This window comes from Cyprinus carpio, chromosome A13 (genome assembly GCF_018340385.1).
Source record: "Cyprinus carpio isolate SPL01 chromosome A13, ASM1834038v1, whole genome shotgun sequence".
Taxonomy (NCBI): domain Eukaryota; kingdom Metazoa; phylum Chordata; class Actinopteri; order Cypriniformes; family Cyprinidae; genus Cyprinus; species Cyprinus carpio.
The window spans coordinates 30,414,022-30,432,964 of record NC_056584.1 but is presented as its reverse complement, the minus strand read 5'-3'; the positions used below and the strand labels follow the sequence as shown (position 1 = coordinate 30,432,964).

Sequence of the window (18,943 nt, the reverse complement as noted above, 5' to 3'; positions counted from 1 at the left end):
AAACAAAACAAAAACAACTGAAGCGCCTGTGGGACAATGGGGATTTTGCCCCTGCAAAACTTGTAGATTTTAATTACTCGGCAAAAAACAAAACCATTTAAACACCTTCGATTAAAAATCCTTCAATTGTGCAGGTTGACACTGAAATCCTATTCTACGAAATCCCACATTTAAGAAAATCTATCCACCGCCTAGACGCCCACCCCAATTTTTTGTACTCAGCACGCGAGTGGAATATGGAGCCCCGCCAACAACACTTTGCCACACATGCAATAACAAAAAAATTTTAATTAAGTCATAGGACAAGATTTTGCGCATTTTTTTTCCACTCTCTCGCAAAGCCTTTTCTTGTTCACCACATCCGTGGAAATAACGAGTAAACGTTAGTAGGGCTATATTAGATGCTAAAAGGACCATCTAAAATAAACTAAATAACGACAGAAGAATTTAATGACCGGGGTGGGGCCCACCGAAAACAGCTGTATCGATGTTCAAAGAAGAGTGAGTCGGGAAACCTCCATTTTACTAGTTCCAGCAAACAAAAAGCAACAACACAACCAAAAAGGTCGCATGCGCCCCCCCTGCTGGCAACAGCCTTTTTTTTGCATCAGCGCATTGCGCGATCGCACACGTAATCTATTTCAGGAAGTAAGAAGCGGTTCCCACGGGTGTGTAGCAGGAAACAAAACCAATCTCGGATTTTTAGCTATTTTTTAAAAGCTGTGGTGTTTTTAAAAAAGTTCAAAAAAGGGGCTAATAAGAAACATGTTCAAATTTTTTGATAAAACCCACCTTTTGTCTCACCATCCCGGCTTCCCGAGAATTTGTTCAGTACGTTGTGCTGGCAAAAGCCAATCCACGCCGACATAGAGAAGATTGAAGCTTCTGACTGTTTTGATAAGGAGCTTTTCCAATAAACTCAAAGAGGAGACTTTATTTGTAAAGTGAGTCATTGTATGGGAAACCCATGCATCCCACTAATGGCAACACACCCTCCTCCAGTGGCCAGTACAGAGGAGGAGGTAAAAAGATATGCTCAGGGCTGGTTCTGTGGACTCTTTGCAGTTGTGTTCAGTACCGTCCAGTAACAACATGATGTACCGGAGAAGGTGTCCACCTTCTTCTGCCTGTGCTGTTGACGAGAGATGATGGCAACCATGAAACCAGCGGTTTTGACCGGATGGTTGCCATTGAAGTCACAGCAGTGGTGTTATCCAGCACTCTTATGACAGAGACTCTATCTCCAGGACCTTGGTCCTGCACCCTTTGCTGTGTCAAAATCTCTTGCTCCAGTAATATCAAAAATCAGAGTCCGATCTGGTTCACCATATCAAGTCCGCGAATAAAGACTCTGAATCAGAAGTCCTACATCAGATATGGGATGATTTACATCATGGCATCAGAGGATCAGACAGAATCAGTATCGCTCGGGTTCTGTTGTGTCTCACTGCATCTCTCGACCAACCTATCTCATCTGAAACCTCTCAGCCCGGCCGACCGGGACCCTAGAAGATCTCAAAAGGTTTTTTTTTTAGGGCGGATCAGACCTCAGGAATTGCCCCACAAGGACAGCGTGACCCGCAAAACGGGCGCTTTAACCCTGCTCACAAGGTGTGTGGCAACTGTCAGAGATCAAGAAAGAAGATGTGTGTACGAGCGAGAACCTCACACGGGTAAGACAAAAAACATGCATGGTTGTGGAAGATTTTATGATGTCTAGCAGTGTTCACATCATGCATCCTATGCACTCTCTCTCTCTCTCTCTCTAATCATACTCCTCGATCTCTCGTATCGCTGCCGAGATGCGATCCGTTTCAGTATGGACTTTCCAGAAAAAACAAGCAGTTCACTACGGGGATTTCTGGGAAAGATTAGCTCTAGTAATTAGAGACTCTAAAATCTGAGAAAAACAGGTAAGATACTTCATCAATTGTGTGTTTTCAGAGTCAAACAACCCCCAAACCCTAAAAAAGTTTTCTTCAGAATAGAAACTACCAAACTAAAATGAAAGTCTTTTGAGGAATGAACTGAATATTTGCCTTTCATTTGTGGAAATAATATTTGTGAACTGCCTTTTGCATTAGTGGTGTTTTTTTTTTGTTTTTTTTTTAGATTCACGTTGATTCGCTGTCCAACAGGATCGCATGCTCGTTGAGACACGCGACTGACAATCCAAGGTTGGCCACGTTTCTTTTGTGGCAGCTATGGGCATAATACGTTTTCTGCTGACTGCCTTAAATCCTCTACTTAAGCTTGTTCTCCACGCTCTCCATCCTCAGGGGGCTTTTTTCCCTCCATCCTGGCTGCTGTGTTGTTCAGCGCATGTTTCACGTGGAGAACAGCAGTTATAAGGAGAGTCAATCACCTGTTTTAGAACTGAAAGCACGGCATCGTCATGGCGTTTGCATTGGCATTCTCACAGGTATCCTCCTGAATCTAAGATAATAGGATGTTATTCCTTATCAAGACTGTAGCTTAATACTCTGTTAACACAGAAATAAGTCACATTATGAAATAACTAAATAAAACCTGCCTTTGATAATTACTTCTATCTGGTTGTCAGTTTGTAATCGGCTCCTCCTCCTGGATGTTCTTGCAGAGAGCTCTCTCTAGCACAGGTAACGAACAGTGTTGTCTGGTAGTACATTTCAATACTGGACAAAGGTTATTGTTTGGTCTCAATCTAAAATGCTTGGTTCCACAGAGCACCACAGGCAGAAACATCAGAGATTGTCTCCAGAGCTTGGACTGAAAACTCCGAAACGTTTATGCGTGAATTTCTTCAAAAGTTTGCCAGAAGAGAAACGAGTTAAAGAGATCCAGTTTGGTTTGTGAAAGATGTTGTGGTATCGTGCATTTTAGTTGTATTCAATACAACCATGAAAAAAGAACTCCAGGATATTTTATGGTGTCTGAAAGGTGCCAATTGATGGGGATTGTGTTGTCGTGACAGGTTCAGTGTTTGCTGCAGCTCATTCAGCGGTTGGGTTCACGGCACTGGTGGGCAGTTCCTCGGCTGCGCGTTATGTACCAGGCCCTGTACTGTCTGTCCCCCCTGTCCTTAATAGGAATCTGATTGGAATTCTGCATTCAGCGTACAAACTACTAGCTGCTGGAATCCAGTGATACTGCCATTGGAGAAATGTAGTGAATGTTAGGACATTAATTAAAGGTGGAGAGGTGTTTATCTATTGTAAAAAGCATACATTATTTTAAAATATATAGTATTTTTTTGCATTATATCATTACTTCTAAATAGAAAGATATAAACTGACCTATGGATTAATATTTGACCAAAAAAAAAAAAAGTTGGATCAGATGGACAAAAAAAAGCAGCCGAAAAGTGTCCCACGCATGCATGGTGGAATCCTTCAGTGCTGTTTAAAATGCATGCTGTGATGTGAACTGACTGATGTAATTGGTTGAGAGACTGTACAGAGTCTGATCTATAAAACTTTGACATCTGTAGAGATCCGAACTAATCACATATATCTGCTCGTGTTTTTTGTGTTCAGAGAAGTTCTGGCGCTGCACTATGATCACTCACCAGGTTCTTCTGAGAGGAGCTTCACAGTGTTTCTGCTCCGTGCTGCTCTCCTGCCTGACAGATGTGGTACTGTAGCTTTACCGCTTCAAATCCCTAACCCTGTAAAGCCTGTCATATGAAATAATAGTTAGATTGTTTGCTTTTTAAAGTGCCCCTATTATGGATTTTTTGAAAATTACCTTTCATGCAGTGTGTAACACAGCTCTAAGTGAATGAAACACATCCTGCAAAGTTTCAATCTGAAAAGTGCACTGTGTATAAAGTTATTGTCTCTCAAAAGAAAGAGTCGACTCTGAATCATTGAAAGAGTCGTTTTTAAAACGAATCTCAAGCCGTTTCATGGTGACGTCAACAAGAAACATTAGCATACTGTCTGCCCACTTGTTGGTCTTTTCCATTGGTTTGAATGAAAATGCAAATTCATCCTTTGCCACTAGTTGCCGCTTTTGGTGACGGTTTTAAAATAGATGTGCTTCCCCGGTAACGCTGTACACAAAGCCGCACTGCGCTCACAAACGCTGGCTTTATCAGGCATTACAGGCATGATGCGGACCAATCACCGCAGATTAGTGTGACTGAAAAGGAGGGGTTGTGGAAAAAATGAATCGTTGAGCCGAATCAGTTTGGGAATCGTTTTAGCAGCAATAAGGTAAAAAGTAAATGCCTACTTATAAGACAATCAAAGGGTTTTTTGACATTGCATGCGTTGCAACCTGTTGTTGGGGGGACTCCCAAAACCAAAATATGAACCTTTAATTACCCATGATAGGGGCACTTTAATGAAAAAAGTTTTATTGAACATTTCAGGCAAAATGTTTTCATATGTGCTTTTGTATCATATTGGTTATATGTTGTATGATATTAGTGAGCATATAGAATGCTCAGGAGGAAAAAAAACCTCAATTTTTGATTTTTTAGTCGAAAACTGAACAATGTTGTTATTTATGTGTGGTTGATTAATGTCATAGAAGTTTTGATGCACCCAGTTTGAATATGTCTAACTCACAAATCCCCCGATGAAAATGAGGGTTTTAGTGCCATTTTCTAAAAAATTTAGTTTGAAGTTCAAGCATTTTTTACAGGTTTCATTCTTTTTATTGTGATGATGTTAAGTTTTACTGGCTCATTTAACCACCAGAACTGATCATTCTGAATGGTTTTTATTGTTTATTTGGCCAGTCAGCGGTCCCCTCTCTACGATGAGATATTTGGTTTTCTTTTACATTTTCGAGCTGATGAGTCTCTATGTCGGGGTACAGCCACTTTGACAAGAGGTAAACTCAAAGTCTATGAACTAAACCAGATAATTATAAGTCATGCTCTATCAGCAAAGTATCTGATTAGAACTAAAAGATAATAAACTTTGCTCCCATCACAGCTGTGTAATTGGCTCCAGGCTAACGAAGGCTGTTTTCGTTTGACCAATGGCTACTCGGCTCCTCTGAGGAGCTTCACGCTGAAACGCCAAACAGAGACAGAACTTCTATATTCAGATACATCCAGCAGCGCCTGAAGACTCTTCTCCACAGTTCCAGCCAGCTCAGGTGAAATTACAGCACAACATTTTAACAATATTGTTAAGGTCTATATCATCTACCCAATTATATATAACATGGCTCCCAAACCCCCATTTCCACTATCTCAAAGTTTTTTTTATTTTAGATGAATATCATCTTTAGTCTCTGTGTATATTATTTCTTCTGGCAGATCAGACAGGAAGTCTACCTGATCCACCAGTGAGGCCCGAGCTGCTGGTGCGAACTGTACTGCTGGCAGCCGACCTTCAGCAGACCAGGAGTGAGGAACCTGGTCTCGAACTGCGTCTTCCAGCCCCTTCTGGACCGGTCTTTACAGAGACTCCGTAACGATGTCTATCTGGTTGCTGCAGAAGACGGACAAGACACTGCAGTTACTGCTCGCGACTGCTGGCAGCTGCCATCGCAGACGCTCGGATACAGAGAAGGAGACATGGTGTGTGCTGTGTGTGAGAAATAAGCCCAACATTCCAAAGTATTGAAGCTAGAGTGTCCTTGGATGTTTTGTAGATGGATGTTGTGGCTGTTACATGAAGTCGCTCATGATGTCAGTGGTTTAATCAGTGCCGGAGTTTCTGCTTCAGAAGGTTGAGCGTGGAAATGAGAAGAGAGTGAGTGTTTTCAGCCATCCCATATCAATCCTGCTGGAGAAGAAAGAAGTAGAGGTTCGGTTTGGCCAAAACGAGGTATTGCTGCTCCAGGATGGTCTGGACAGCACTAACTCTCCTTCCAAGCTGGTTCTGCCGGGTCAAAAAAACCGTTTTCGTCGACCACTTCCATTTGGTTTTTGGCTGGATTTTCAGGGATTATCTCCTTTCCTCTATCTCTTTCTGTAGCTATGGTGAGTGTGGGGAAGGTCCTAGCTTTATCTACTCAGTAATTAAGGGAGAGTGGTTCTCACTTATTCCACAGTGTCCATGGGGTACTGCTCAAATCTTCAGCAAATACGACATCCCAAAACTCCACCACCGAACTGCCGTGAGGATCCTCAGTGAAACCCGTCGGAACAGGTTGGCAGCATTCAGCATAGTCTAGATTCCATCATCATGATTTAATGTTTGATACAATACCATAATAAAAGTTCACATACTGTTAAGCAATTTGGGTGTCAGTAATTTTGTTCGTTCTTTTTTTTTTTTTTTTTTTAAAAGAAATGTCCACCTGTGAGCAAGTACAGCACTAAAATTGGTCCCAAAGTGGTAATGGAGACGTTTATTATGTTATAAAATATTTATCTTCATCAAAGAATTGATAAGAAAATGTTTCTGGGAGTATGATGCTGAAAATACAGCTTTGACACGAAAATTAATCTATTTTAAAATGTTTAAAATAGAAAATAAGTTGTAGTAATATTTAACACAAAAATTATAATTTTGTACTGTATCTTTTTTTATATCAAATAAATCCAGCATTGGTGAGCATAAGCAATTTTTTTTCAAAAACCCTTTGGAAGTGCTTTCCAACAACAAAATTGTGCATGTTTATCGTTAAGGATGATTTTCAGGTTTTTATCCCTTGCTTGTGTATTAATATACAAACTTTAAAAAAAAAATAGAGCATATTTGGAGGTCATTGCCAAAATGTTTGAGTGGGTTTTGTCTAGTCAGATTCAAGTATTTCAAAGAACCTTTAGTAAGAAATAGGAAATTAACGTTCTTTTTTTTTTTTTTTTTTTATATATATAAAGCTCCTTTAGGAAATTTTTGCATTAGGCCTTTGAGCTTATTCTTATTATTCTTGTGTGTGTTTTTATTTGATTTTATTTTTAATTAGATACTTTAGATTACTCTCAAGCACATTTGTAAGTGTATGGTAACTTCTGATGGAATGAGATCTAAACTGTGTGTTTTTGTAGAATCCATCTGTGTTAAGGCAGGTTCAGAGAGTGGTCGGTATGTCCACACTTGTGCTGTTGTGTGACATGGCTGATCGAGGTGTCCTGAACTACCGCTCTGAGGCCATGAGTGCGCTTCACTCGCTGACCGACTACTTCTACCCTTCATCATCTCAGCATCTCAACCGTACATTACTGAAGCCCACAGCTGTGACAATCAGGTCTGGTCAAGCTCTAAAAATATATTTACACTAAACATTTTTGGTTGCTGTAAATCTTAGAATTAAAATTCCATGTATAACCATACAGAAGGAGAAATTTAGTTCAAAGTAAGTTTTCCTGTGGCCCATTATCACTTCTTCATTTATGAGTTCTGTGTGTTTATAACAGTGATCCAGTGGACAGTGTCGTGCTGAAGGACTGGGGGCGAATCGTGGCCCAGTTTATTCGAGATCAGTGGACGTGTCTGAGTTTTCTGCAGAAGTCTGCTGGGACCCTTCAGGCTCCTGTAGCTTCTGAGGTCCTGAGGGCTGCTGTGGATGCTCTAGCATTACTGCCTGGTCATCTGGTTCTGCCGGTGCTGGACTTCATGGCGTCAGTCGTACCACAGGTGGGCCGCAGTTGCATCTCCTTTAAGTTGGGATCTTATTAGCTTTGTTTTATTAGCATTTCATATTTAAAAGGATACATATATGTTCTTTTTTTTTTTAGGTGTTATTTGCTTGAAGTCGTTTGAACATTTTAGTCAAGGTTTTTTTTGTGCCAAACAGTTTTCAGTAAACATATAATCAAATTTCAGGAAATTTAAAAATTATAATTCATTTCTTTTTGATTGTGTGATGATGTGAGTTTAAACTGGTGTTTAGTTGCTTGGTCTATTTTCTCCACCAGGTGGTGCATTGTGATGAATCTCTGTGCACTGAGGCCATATGTGCATCATGGAAGGCGGTTCAGGCTCTGAGCACAAACCCTCATGATTTCTGGTCCACACTGCAGGGATTCGTGCGCTTAGCTTTTCATCAGGGCCTTCTGCAGCTCACGGAGGAACAGAATCCCAGAATCACAGCCTGCATACAACAGGTCAGGGAAAAACCTGAAAGACCTCTTGTGCCATTTGTGATCAAAAAAGCATATAGCTAGTGTATATAAAAAAAGCTTTCTTGTTTTTGGTAGATTGTGACTGAGCTCATGGAGTTGGCACAAGTCCGATCAGGAGTGTTTAATGTTCTGATCCAGCATTGCTGTGAGACGTGGCTTCCCTGTGGGGCAGCAGAGGGCCTCCAGGCAGACGCCGTGTTCAGTACGGCTCTCTTACACCTCGACATCCTGACTGAGGCCTGTGTGTACGGCCCAGTGTTCAGAAGAGACCAAAGGTGAGCGCACAGTAAAAAACACACAAAAAGTATTTTTCTCTCAACAGTGTTTGGCAGTACGTCTCTACTAATAAAGAAAACTGTAACAGTTCATCTGCTTCAAGACAGCCTCGCTAGTAAGAAAATGACAAGTTGCTTTAAAGTTGCTAAACTATTTTACTGATAACTTCATCAGAGAGCAGTGCTAACGACCTGTTTCTGTGCGCGGATATGTTTCTGTGTGTGTCTGTACTATATGTGTGCGCATTTGTAAGGGAGAGTGGAAGAAAGAGAAGTACGTGCTTCCAATAATAATAAAACAGAATTTTGTAACAAAAAACATGAAAAATCGTCGTTTTATCCTATTGTTTACTATATATTTATTTTGCTTGGCCAGTGACATTATGGGTTTTGGTTATTTTGCTGATTTAGGTGGAAAGGACATTTGAAATAACTGAAATCATTTGGCATCAAGTGATCTGGACATGTAATGCAGTCAAAACCTACCTGGAACTACTTTCGCTGAAATTATTAAAAATTTCTCTTTTGCTTTCAGGCTTGTTCAGGAGGTTCAAAGCTATGTTGAGCAACTTGGTGATAGTTGTGCAGCAAACACTGCTGTCAACAGGTAAACCACAACACTAACTGTTTGTAATGTGTCTAAAAGAAAGGAAACTTTTGCAAAATCATTAAATATTCTTGAAAAAACATTGTTGCCTGGGTAACAGACAGGTAAATGACTATACAGCTGAAATAAATGAGTTATGCAATTTTTGAAGCTGGCACCATTAATTGTGGACTTTTACAAATGGACTATTTTTGTGGTACAAAACTGCTTATAATCAACTTGCTTGAATCAAAGGGCGCTGATTTACATGTATTATTCTGAATCTCATTTCCAGTGATAACAGGGATGATCAATTTCCTCGAGTGTGTGTTCTGGCTTTCCTCTGCCGCTTGAATCCATCTAATCAGCTTCACCAGCGTCTGATGGAAGAGCTCGTGCAGCGACTACTGAGAAAGGTTTGTTCAATTCAGAACTACGGCTCTTACTGGAAATTGGGTGTTTAATTCTTAAAGAAAGCACTTCCTGGAAACAATCAGTTTGTGTTTGATTTTGTTTTGAATGGCCCATCTCATGGTTATTGCATGTGTTTTTGATTAAAGTTCACTCCTTTGTCTCTTTTCTTTCCCTTAGGATGCCGAGATTTCGAAATCCAAAGTACGTTACTATAGCAACTCCATCCAGCACAGAGTGAAGAACCGCGTGTGGCAGACTCTGCTGCTGTTACTGCATAAACTCAGACCGGTTAGATCTCGACACCAACACACCACACGCATGCATATTAATCCACTTTGTACTAGAGATGCTTTGACTTCAAGCTTTTTGGCCAATAGCAATTCTGATATTGTCAGATCACTGTGTTGCTACTGAATTACTGAAAATACTGAAATAAACACAATTTGATTACACCCCTACAGAGAGGTAGTACTCGTTTCCACTAAATATTACTGATTTGAATCTGTTGGATGTGTAACAGGCCTGCATTGTAAGACACATTATTTAAATAATAATTATTAAAAATAAATAATGAATAATAATAATTAAATTCAGAATAGTTAAAACTAAAATGAATATTTTATAGAGGTTAGGTTTGAACTGCTAAAGTAAGTTTTTACCAGTTTGACAGAACATTAGAAATGCAAATGAATTACAATAACCTAAAAAATCTTGCTACTTGATACAACCATAACATTGCCTGTTCAGCAAAAAGTATGCACTTCCAGCAGGAAAAAAGCTCAATAAGGCTGCTCAACCACAAAACCAATCACAAAATGGAAGAAGTTGCAACACAATATATTTTATTGCAAGTTCTCACTAACAGTGATGTTTTGAGCCTATGGGCTCTTAAAATGTATTTATTATTGTTGTTGATAAAATGCATTATGTGTAATTAATCACTTATTTTATTTAGTGTAAAAATAGCTATAATAAAGTAGAAACAATAATACAATTTGTTTGTAAATTGGTTGTTAAATTCAAATTGTGTGCACACTGTTTCAAGTTCAGCAGTCTGTTTTGATGTTATCTGTCACAGGAGTTTGTGTCAGAGTGTGTGTTGAGTCAGGTGTGTGAGGCCGGGTTTCTGCATTAACCAAGCATCCGTCAAGTACCTGATCGAGTGGACCCTGATCCTAGTCCTCCACCAGAACCCGTCTCGCATCCCAGAACCTGTGGAACTGCTTCAGTCTGGTGAGTCTGAACTCATCAGCACACAACTTGAATCTACAAACAGATGCCAGCATATATACGGATCAAAACCAGTCCTGCATGTCTCACGTCCTGTTAGTATTAGTGGCATCCAAAAGAGTAAGAAAAATAGTTCAATTAAACTAGGACAGGAGAAGGTATTTTAACATCTTTTAATTATCTAGATATGTCCGTGATTTTTTTTTTTTTGTAAACCATGCATGTTATTTGTTTCGTAGGATCATGAGAAGACAAAAACAAAGCATATGCACTTTTTCTCTCTGTCCTTGTGCACCTGAATGTCCTTCTCCCAAAACTGCAAGATAAGGTGCCGTTTCATCATTTGAATCTGATTTCTTCTTCCTGTGCAGCCAGTGTGAATATTTTATGCGTTAACTGTATTGCTGGTGTCTTTCTCAGGAGGTGCAGTGGCGTAGAGCGGTGGAGGTGAGCCTGCAGTGGTGTTTCAGTCATAATTTCAGCATCCGTTTGTACGCCCTGCTCGCCCTTAAAAGGGTGTGGGAGCTGGAGGACGCCCGTGTCCTCCCGGAGGAACACCTGGGTGGACTGACCACAGTGGTTCAGGCGTGTTTACAGCAGGCTGAAGCTATGCAGAACACCGGGGTGAGAATAGATTCACTCATTAACCCTATAAACCCCAGATTTTACTTCCTTAGCAAGTAACGGCCGGCCTTTTAGTATAATTCTAAAAAATGACCATCTTCAGGTCATTGTTCACATGTCTTTTTGCTGGGAAATCTTTACAGCTTTTTATAAAGTAAACTGTATTTTTATAAAGTAAAAATGGCATTGATTTGATCATAAAACTAAGCATTTAAATATCATCTGACACATGTTATTGGGAGATATAGAGTGATTTTATGTAATACATTTTTTATTTTATGCTATATTACTGTTATAAAGATGTCATTGATTTACATTACAATCTATCAGAATATCATCTTACTTTTTAGCCATATAAATATCAGCAACTGCACCAAATTGCCTATTTTTGTTTCTGTTTGTGCCACTAATATAGGAAACTATAGAGCTCATGCTCAAACAGGAAAAAAACAAGCCTTTTATTCATAGTATATGAGCCATATGATGTATCAAATTTGATACTCAAAAGAAACTTTAATTTGTTTTTGCTTTTTTTTTTCCCAATAAACTAGATTTTTCTGACTGTTATAGCATATATCAGGCTTTAAAGTGTTAATAGAGCTGTGATCCTGAATTATAGTGACTTGTAGGACTGATTTTTCAGGTTTCTCTTAGATTCTCATGAGAAACCTGGAGATTTCAGGGATTTTTAAAACTATTTTTGCCCCCCACAGAAATGCGATGAAAAATTGGTCTAGAATCCAGGACCATTTCTTCTTCAGTGTTTTTAAAAAACTTTTTATAAAACCCGATCAGGGACTACAGTGTTGCGGTGAGCTCTTTCTCACAAACACACTCTCTCACTTTCTTCTGCCCTGAGTGTATAATCTGATCCGTTCTGTGCTGTTATGAACCAGAGGCATCGCATTCTCTGCTTCCCCAGACAATATTCCAGATCTTTCCTCTCCTCTCGGAGCTGGCAGAAGACGAGTGGCTTCCACCGTGGAAATTTGAATGTTTTGTTGACTTCCCGATTTGTGCTGCCCTGCCCTTGAAGAACCCTGTGACAGATCTCTGTGAACTCCAGCCTGGTGACTGGATCCAACAGGACAAAGGTAATCACCACATGAGGGTGGCAGAGAGCTGGAACCACACCACACTTATGAAAACACTCACCAGTAATGCCATTATTTTCAATAATCGGAGTAAGGACTTAATTGCAGTAAGATGTTGTCATGACACTAGCAAACCTTTTCAATGCTAAATACTTAAATATTTAGACTTAATAGGCTATTTCATTTTCAAACTTTTTTTTACATTTTAATCTGGATTACAACATGCCCTAGATATTGTTTGAAAGTGTGTTTTGATTCTTTATTGTTCATTTCATACGTTACATTAGGGCTTCATTAGTTAACATTAGGTTAATTCATTAGTTAACATAAACTGCCACTGAACATTCATTAATCTTAGGTATTCCAATATTTAAAAACACGCTGTTAAAATTGAAAATTGCAACTTTGTTATTTAATGAGCTAACATGAACTAAGACTTGTATTTTTTAACAAAGATTAATAACTTCTGTAGCTATTGTACTATTGCTCATTGTGAATGTTAATGCATTAACTAAGGTTAACTAATGAGATCTTTTTGTAAAGTGATACCTATTGGTTTTTATAGTTCTTTTGCACTTTAATCTGTGCAAAACTTTTAACTTTATATATTTTTTCTGTATTTGTTTTATTGTGTTTTAAATCTTCAGTTATTTGTTATAAGAAAAAGTTATTAAACCTCTTATACAGTATTATGACCACCTTTTTTAAAACTAAATTTTAACATCGTGATAATACCGTATACCATGATAAAAGCATTAGTAATTAATCGCAACATGAAAAATTTGATACTGGCATATCCCTATTAGCAATCCATGTAAAGCACCTGCCGCAATATTTCAATCACTAAAAACAGCATTACATTTTAAAACATTTCATGTGAAAACACTTAAAGTGCCTTTAGAATAGTGATATTAAAAGATCAAATTCAGTACACACCTTATTGATGATGTGTGCTTTATACAGGTAAGCAAATGAGCCCAGAACGTGAACACAATGCGCTAAATGGTGTTTTCTTTATAATGGTTTTCTATGGGAAAACATTTTAATATTAAACTTGGCACATTGTATTCTGGGTTCATCTGCTTGTCTGTACAAAGTATGCATCATTAATAAGATGTATACTGAATTTGGCTTTTAAATATCACTGTCTTACTACATTACTACTTAATGCAAACCTCATAAAAATAACTGGCGGTCAATGGAGGAAAGCCTTGTTTTGCCCTCCATGTGGGCGTTCCTGTAAGGATGTGACGTCACATGAAAACTATGAATATCCTACTTTTGCAGCCTCAACTGATGGTATTCTTGCTTTCGTTTGAGGGTGCTTAGTACCCCATAGCACCCCCATAAACCAGGACTGCCTTCAGAATAATGTCACAGAGATCATTCATAATGTGAAGAATGCACAGCGTCTGTGTGCATCTGTGCACTTTGGCTAGAGCGGGTAATAATGTGATTAAGGCATTTACATGCCTGTTTATTGCGATTAAAACAGGTGTACTCAACATAGTTTAATGCAATAATGGTAACTACTTATATAAACATTAGTGAGATGGGGCTGAACAAGACGGTCTTCTCATGTTCAGTTTGTTACAGCTTCAGCTAATTTGTTAAGAGAAAGGTGAAAGCATTACAATATTTGAAATTTTAAATCACATTTAAAAATGTTTTATGTCTGGCAGGTGGTTTTTGGAGCAGGAAGAGCGCTGGGCAGAAGTTCAGAAGAAAATCACGCCGTGGAAGCTGAGTGTCCAGGAGCAGGAGCCTGAGCTCATGGCCCAGCAGAGAGCAGCCCGCCTGGGCAAACTCACCAGCAACCTCCTGGTGGTCGCATCTCTCATTGACAAGCCCACCAATCTAGGCGGTAAGACAAATAAAACAGACAATTAATTATTGTAGTATTATATAGTAGTTATCAATAAAATTGTTATATGATCGTTAAATAATGACCTTTAATCAAAAATTTTCATTAAAGTGATGTTTTTAACATTATTATTGTTATTATTCTTAAAAAAAAAATTGTCATTCTGTGTATACCTGCCAGACATACCTATAAATATACTTCTGTTCTTTTGCATTGTGCTCCATCGACCTATTTTTAACAGAAGAACACATCCTGCGATGGCCTTTATTCCCCTTGCAGTGACAGATACTGCAGTGTCTCACACTGTTTACATTAAGTTTGGTCTTTGTTTTTTTCTGAATGTCATTGCAACTACAACAGACATTCAACTCAGTCATCATTTCTGAGTCACTAAACAAATCAGTTTTAACACAAGCTCATTATAAAAGGCTCATTCATCTCATTCATTCAAACATTGCACAAGCCAGTTATTTTGGTTTGATAGGCGTATGGTTTTCATTTCATGCAGTTTTTTCTCCATTACATTTCATGAATAAATATTGATGCACTTAGTTGAGTTTAAAAAGACTGATAGAAGAAACCACTCGTGGGTTTTAATATTAAAACAGTCAGCCATGACTCTCAAATCTGAATGTGTATCTTTTTTATATACACATTTTTGAAAGAAGTCTCTTATGCTAACCAAGGCTACATGTATTTGATTTAAAAATACAGTAAAAACATAGTGAAATGATGCAATTTTAATTGAAAACTGTTTTCTATTTTAATATATATTATAATGTAATTTATTCATGTGGAAAAGGGCTATCTGAAATTGTATAATACTACTGTTTTAGTACTTTGTAAGAGTTGTACGTATATAAGAACAAATTTAATAAAATAGAAAAAGAAAACATTTCTTATTATTATTGCTGAAAACAGTTGTGCTGCTTAATATTTATGTGGAATCCATGATTCTTTGCTGAATAGAAAGTTGAAAAGAACAGCATTTATATGAAATAGAAATATCTTGACTGTCAGCTTTTGTTAGTTTAAGGCATCCTTTTTTAATGCATTAAATGCACACTACTGTTAAGAACATCAGAGCACTAAACTGCAAGTTTTTGTTTCTGTTCCAGGTCTGTGCAGGACGTGTGAGATCTTTGGAGCCAAAGCTCTGGTTCTGGACAGTCTGCGACACATTAATGATAAACAGTTCCAGGTCCTTAGTGTGTCTTCAGAGTTGTGGCTTGCCGATGCTGGAGTGCTGGAGGTGTGTGTGTGTGTGTGTGTGCTGGATCTTATTCTGTTCATTTTTCAGCTTTTTTTCACACAATAAATATATATGTTGCTCAAAATCTGATCTGACTCCAGTCAGAATTGTAAAAACAGTGACTCTTAAAACAAGTTTCAATACTACTAAACATTGTTTGGTAAACCCGCCCATAAACTGACACCAATGGAGTCATGTTGCTGAAACAAATGGATCACAATTCCATTTGGTGCCACTAATGGTGCAGAAATTCCACACTGCACCTTTTAAGACATACTCATATTTTCATAGTTCTTCTGAGTGTGGGCTGAAACAAGCCTAGAGATGCTATTCATCATGATCATGCGTTACATCAGCCAAATACACACACTACACGAAAGCATCAGAAGCTCTAGCCAGGTTCTGTGGAGCAAGATGTAGAATCTGATTCATTGCACTGACTGAATCTGTCATGATTAATGAAGCCATTCAGAAATATCAAGTTATATTCCTTCGTTTTCCAGGTGAAGCCTGCCGAGTTGTCAGACTTCCTGCAGCTGAAGAAGAGAGAGGGATACTGGGTAATAGGTGTGGAGCAAACATCCAACAGCCAGAGTTTACAAGATTACATGTTTCCTGAGAGAAGCCTCCTACTATTGGGGTAAACCAACACCTCCAACTTACAGTATAAATTCTGTCTGTATACTCAAAAATATACATTACAATCATATTAGGAAATGTCATACCCAAGTACACTGTGAAAAATCAGTTGCTGCCTTAAATTTTTAAGTGAAATTAAATTGGCTGTACAATTGAGCTGAATCTTGTATAACTCAAAAAAAGAAGTTAAAAATTGCTAAAATTTAAATTTTTTTTTAAATAACTTAAAGCGGAGTTATTTTGATTTTAAGGTAATGAAAAAAAACATTCTGACATGATTTACTGATATCATTTTTAACAGTGTAACTATAGTAATGTTTGCCAACCACATTTAGAATTTATAACTTTTCGTTTGATATTTTGTTATCTAATGCAAAGATATTTATAATTTTTTAAAGATCAATGACCCTTATGATTGAGATAAAGAGAAGGAATCATTTTAAAAATCTAGTTTTAAAAAACATGATTTTAAACATCAGGTCATTTTAGAAATAATAATATTTAAATAATATTTTAATACATTTTGAAAAACTTAAATTGACTCTTAATTGTTCAATTACTTGTTGAGGTCATTTTACACGAATGCAACCAACAAACAAGTGATCTTTGATTTAATGACTTGTTTAGAAGGCAGGATAGTCTTTGTGAAGGGATGTGAAAATAGAAGCGTCTCAGTGTCCGCTGACAGTGCAGTTTAATGTCTCACTGTGAGATTTGAATGCTGCTAGAGAAAGAGAGGACATGCATGAGCTATCATCAGCAAAACCACTTGACATATATGCACAATATACACCATCAACTATCATTCAATCTGAGATAAGTGACGTAGCACCGACCCCCCCCCCCCCCCCACCCCCCCCCCACCACCCCCCCCCACCCCCCCCCCCCCGTCGTGTTTATATATATATATATATATATATATATTTCTCAAGGATAGGTGTTATGTTGACTGTAAGTTGTGCTTGTACTTGTCATACTGTGTTATGAAACAGCACTGATACAGTATATGTTTATCACAATTGGGGTGTGTGTTTGAAAGTGAAAAAAAGTGAAAGTCGTGACATTTGTCAAGTATGGTAACCCATACTCGAAATTGGTGCTCTGCATTTAACCCATCATTCCAGCACACACACAGCAGTGAGAAGTGAACACACCGTGAACACACACCCGGAGCAGTGGGCAGCTATATATCCAGCGCCAGGGAGCAACTGGGGGTTCAGTGCCTTGCTCAAGGGCACTTCAGCCATGGGTATTGAGGGGGGGAGAGAGCGCTGTTCATTCACTCCCTCCCACCTACAACTCCTGCCAGCACCGAGACTCGAACCAGCGACCTTCTGGTTACAAGTCCAAATCTCTAACCATTAGGCCACAGCTGCCTATCTGGTTACAAGTCCAAAGTGTTTTGGTTTTCATGATTGCTCTTGCTGTCACTTGTCTTAAAGGCAGTAAAGCCACCTGATGTTTTGTGTATATTTATTATTTGTTGGATTGGTTTTTTTTTTTTATAGGCTTGGTTTATTTGTTCTGTAGGTATAAGTATGTTTTGTTGAATTTTTCAGAATTTTTTTCTGCACTTTTACCTAAAACTTAACAAAATAAACTTTTAGTAGATATATTAGTCTTTATCTTCCAGAATGAGAGTGGCAGTTTAAGTCAGCCTTATTATTTTTATTATTTTTATTATTTAAATTTTCTGCATTTTTAACGTATGCATACACTTTTTATCAATATTTTTTAATATTTTTTTGACTCTGGTGCTTGGGTCTGTTTCTGAACAGTAATGAAAGAGAAGGCATTCCTGCAAACCTGCTGCAGCTGGTGGATGTGTGTGTGGAGATTCCCTCAGCACGGCATCACCCGCTCCCTCAACGTGCACGTGAGCGCCGCTCTGCTGGTGTGGGAATATACGCGACAACATTTAGGACAGAACGCTAGGTCATAAAACAGCAGAAAATATCTGTCAGTATTTTTGAGATGTTGCATTGTACTCCATTTTTTCTAAGGAAGAGTCCTGTTTATGCAAATCAAGTAAGCCATAAGAGGCTTTTTGCTTGACAAGATTCCCCAAATGTGATTAAACCGATAGAAAACCCCGCAGTCTATTCCACATTCCAATCATCTTTTTGTTCTCTTTTCATCTCCTTTGAGTTATGTTTTACTCCGCTGTATTATATTTAAAAGTGATGTTGGGATGAATTTGTATATTATATTTTAAATGAAATATTTTAATATTGCTTTGAATTTAGGTAAAATCAACTTGTTTCAAATGTATTTGTCTAAAAATGAGTGACTTGTTAATGTTTAATTCATATTTTTGTGAATCAAATTTGTTCCCACACATTTTATTATGGAAAATGCAATGCAAAATTTACAATTAATTACATCCATAACCATTTTAAACCCTTGAGAAACTAACCATTTGTGTAAACCATTTAACCATTTTCCTATTGAGATTGTAGATAGAGTCAATGGTCCATTTTGAGAGATACAGTAGGTCGCTGTAATGCACTTATTACTGCCATTTCGACGGGGGGACTCAATTTCTCATGACAGGCTGTTGAGAACGCGCTCAGGACAGTTCAGACATTCAGAGGTACACAACAATATACATACTGTTCAGTTTCTTGCACAGACCGATCGTTTTGTGTCTTTACACATCAATGTATCGTCACGAGCCGCGGGGTTTAATTTGGTTTTGTTTATGTTTCCCATCCACTTCCATTATACTGCAACGGTTTGAGTTAAAAATCTTAGTTTGTGGTTCTACTGAAGAAACAAAGTCACCTACATCTTGGATGCCCTGGGGGTAAGCAGATAAACATTAAAATTTTGGGGTGAACTATCCCTTTAAGTTGTAATAGTATTTTACAGTATTACTGTTTTTACTGTGTTTTCCATCAAATAAATGCTTTGCTATATATTACATATTTTTAAAAAGCATTTAAAAATCT

At 38.1% G+C, this 18,943-nt stretch overlaps 1 pseudogene; it reads left to right on the top strand.

Moving 5' to 3' along the window:
• Positions 1 to 980: 980 nt before the first annotated feature.
• LOC109071621 lies at positions 981 to 18,078 on the top strand (annotated as a pseudogene).
• Positions 18,079 to 18,943: the final 865 nt, after the last annotated feature.